Consider the following 3,641-nt stretch of genomic DNA (forward strand, 5'->3'; position numbering starts at 1 on the left):
GGCTGATCTGATGGCACTGGGGGACATGGAGGGGCTGATCTGATGGCACTGGGGGACATGGAGGTGCTGATCTGATGGGAGTGGGGGACATGGAGGGGCTGATCTGATGGGAGTGGGGGGACATGGAGGGGCTGATCTGATGGCACTGGGGGACATGGAGGGGCTGATCTGAAGGCAGTGGGGGACATGGAGGGGCTGATCTGAAGGCAGTGGGGGACATGGAGGGGCTGATCTGATGGGAGTGGGGGACATGGAGGGGCTGATCTGAAGGCAGTGGGGGACATGGAGGGGCTGATCTGATGGGAGTGGGGGGACATGGAGGGGCTGATCTGATTGCACTGGGGGACATGGAGAGGCTGATCTGATGGCACTGGGGGAGTGGGGGACAAGGCAATGGATGGCATGGAGGGTCTGATGGCACTGGGGTGGGGGAGATCTGAAGGAACTGGGTAAATGGAGCTGATGACACTGGGGGGAACTGAAGCACTGGGGCTGATCGCACAGGGGGGAACGAAGGGTGTTGGGGACTGATGGCAGGGGGTCTGATGAGTTTTTATAAAGGAAAACAGTCTATTAATTCATTTTTTCTTATTAGAGTACTTTATTAATCGTAAAAAATATTCGATAGAATACTCGATTACTGAAACAATCGTTTACTGCAGCCCTACAGTCCAGAGACCGGCGAGAACAGACCTCGCACAGGGAGCGCTGCGTTCACCGGTCTCCAGTCCTCCCACTTTTTGTGGGGGAAAAAAGTGCATCTTACAGGATGAAAAACACCGGTAATAAAATAAAAAATATTTAGAAAAAAGCCCCCACTCGTCGCAGCGCAGCTTCTAGCCCCGTCCCCAGCGACCAAAATCCATACATCTCATACATCAAAATGACTGGGGCATAATAAAGAAAATATTTCAGTTGCAGGATGGACTACGACAAAGATATGAAAAGATGATGGACTATTCCGCTCCCTCTTTTTTTTTTAACAAAAAAAAATAAAAAAATTACATAACTATAAAGCCGCATTTATCAAAGAAAAAAAGGCACAAAAATGATTTGTATAACTGAATGGAAGGGGTTAAATAAATGCGTCATTTCATGTCATGTATTTCTGAGGTGTCGCATTGTCACCCCATGTGATGCAGTATAGGAAATGTCACCGAGTCCCTTTATACACGTTATACCAACTACAACTGCCAGCAGGTCTAGGTTATTACAAGATATAGCAGAGAACTACACCTCCCAGCAGGTCCAGGCTATCATTACAGAAGTGGACACTGCAGGGAGTAGTTATAAGAAGAGAAGAGTACAACTCCCATCATGTCCAGGACTCTGCAGAAGAAAATCCCTTCCTATTACTTCCTACAGGCTAAGCCCCGCCCCCTCAAGTCACATGATGATCCCAGCTCTAACACTTCTTATTCTCATCTAAGCTCCGCCCACCGCACTGATCACATGATAGTGACATCATCACAGGTCCTTCACCTCTTCCTATCCTCTCCGTTCCTGAGCTCCGCCCACTGTATTGTGCACATGACAGTGACGTCATCATAGGTCTTCCGGCTCTGGCAGTGCAGCAGATACTGGGCAGGTCCTGGTCGGTAGTCAGGGCTCTTGTTCTCTCTGGTATCAGCCATTCCTCCAGCCTGCAGGTAAGATGAGCTGTGAGGAGACAGTGTGGTGGAGAGCTCAGACATGTCACACAAGGAATCCTTCTCTGCTCCTTAGCTTAGTATGATGGGGGGAGTAGTAGGGATAGTGGGGGTTGTCATCATTCACTGCTGGATGAGAGAATATGCACTGCCAGGAGCTTAGATACACACTGCACTGCCAGGAGCTTAGATACACCCGGAGCTCAGGGTTTTCCCGTCAGTGCAGCTTTATGAGGGTCTGAGTTTTGCGGGATGAGTTGTACATTTTCTCGGCCTCATTATCGGGGACATGGGACTCACTGATTAACCTTTATTCGTGTTTTTGGAGGGGGATGAAGAAAACCAGCAATACGAGCCTTCTCCTGAATGAGCCACCAAGGATGGACAGGAAGGAGATCAGCAGAAGAATATTAGACCTCACCTTGGAGATCATCTCCCTGCTGAGCGGAGAGGTAAACTTTTCTAGATTTCTCTCCTCTTTATTGTATTCTGTAACAAGTCAGACATCGGGAAGGAGAATCCATCATAGGAAGTGATAGGAAGAGTCCAGGGTCCTGGAGAACGGCCTCCAGACCTTCCAAGTGATGGAGAACCTGAAGATCAGCCCCCAGTATGGTGAGTGATGTGTCATGTGACCAGTGACCAATAGTCATGTTGTAGGAGCCATGAGAAGGTAAGTAGGCACGTTGTACCCGGAGGAAAGGGCCGGAGGAGAGCACATGGCCCCTGAAGGGTTTATTCCCTAAGTGTCTCTCTCCATCCACAGAAGTACACAATAGTGAAGAAGACATCGGTGGACTGTGTGACTCCCATCATCCATCTCCAGGAGTCAGGAGGGCAGAGCAGGACCCCTCACCCCATCACAGAGCCTCCCCCTCACCCCCTGATACATGAGCAGAAGATACTAGAACTCACCCACAAGATGATGGAGCTGCTGACTGGAGAGGTGACACTGCTGGGAATGCTGGGAAATTCTCCAGTAACAGCACTGGAGGGGTCTGGGTGATGACGGTGTCATTGTGTTGTCAGGTTCCTATAAGGTGTCAGGATGTCACTGTCTATTTCTCCATGGAGGAGTGGGAGTATATAGAAGGACACAAGGATCTGTACAAGGAGGCCATGATGGAGGAGCACCAGCCTCTTATATCACAGGGTAAGAGCCGTCATGTGCAGTGACATGTAAAAAATAAAAAAATAACACCACAAAACAATATTAAAGGGGTTATCCTGCTTATGACTGTTTATAGTATGAGGGGAGGACTTAATATCACTAGAACATCCTTATCGCTGATTATAGTATAAGGACAGGAGAGAACACAGGAGAGGTGAGAACTGATTGTACATCCTCACTAGAACACCCTGCTTATCACTGGTTATAGTATAAGGGCAGGAGAGAACACAGTAGGGGTGAGAACTGATTATCTATCATCACTAGAACACAGAAGAGGGGAGAACTGATTATCTATCATCACTAGAACAGAAGAGGGGAGAACTGATTATCTATCATCACTAGAACACAGAAGAGGGGAGAACTGATTATCTATCATCACTAGAACACAGAAGAGGGGAGAACTGATTATCTATCATCACTAGAACACAGGAGAGGGATGAACTGATTATCTATCATCACTAGAACACAGGAGAGGGGAGAACTGATTATCTATCATCACTAGAACACAGAAGAGGGGAGAACTGATTATCTATCATCACTAGAACACAGGAGAGGGGAGAACTGATTATCATCACTAGAACACAGGAGAGGGGAGAACTGATTATCTATCATCACCAGAACACAGAAGAGGGGAGAACTGATTATCTATCATCACTAGAACACAGGAGATTGGAGAACTGATTATATATCATCACTAGCACACCCTGCTTATCACTGTGTATAGTATAAGGACAGGAGAGAACAAAGGAGAGGTGAGAGCTGATTATATATCATCACTAGAACACCCTAAATATTATTGATTTTGATAATTAAAGGGAACC

The 3,641-nt window shown here is 47.3% G+C and overlaps 1 long non-coding RNA gene across 1 annotated transcript; it reads left to right on the top strand.

The window, feature by feature from the left end:
- Nucleotides 1–1,585: 1,585 nt before the first annotated feature.
- LOC122925082 lies at nt 1,586–2,464 on the top strand. The gene is made up of 3 exons (XR_006387515.1): nt 1,586–1,649; nt 1,978–2,101; nt 2,416–2,464. It is a non-coding gene; the product is annotated as an uncharacterized LOC122925082 (long non-coding RNA).
- The last annotated feature ends 1,177 nt before the right edge of the window (nt 2,465–3,641 follow it).

This window comes from Bufo gargarizans, chromosome 1 (genome assembly GCF_014858855.1).
Source record: "Bufo gargarizans isolate SCDJY-AF-19 chromosome 1, ASM1485885v1, whole genome shotgun sequence".
NCBI lineage: Eukaryota > Metazoa > Chordata > Amphibia > Anura > Bufonidae > Bufo > Bufo gargarizans.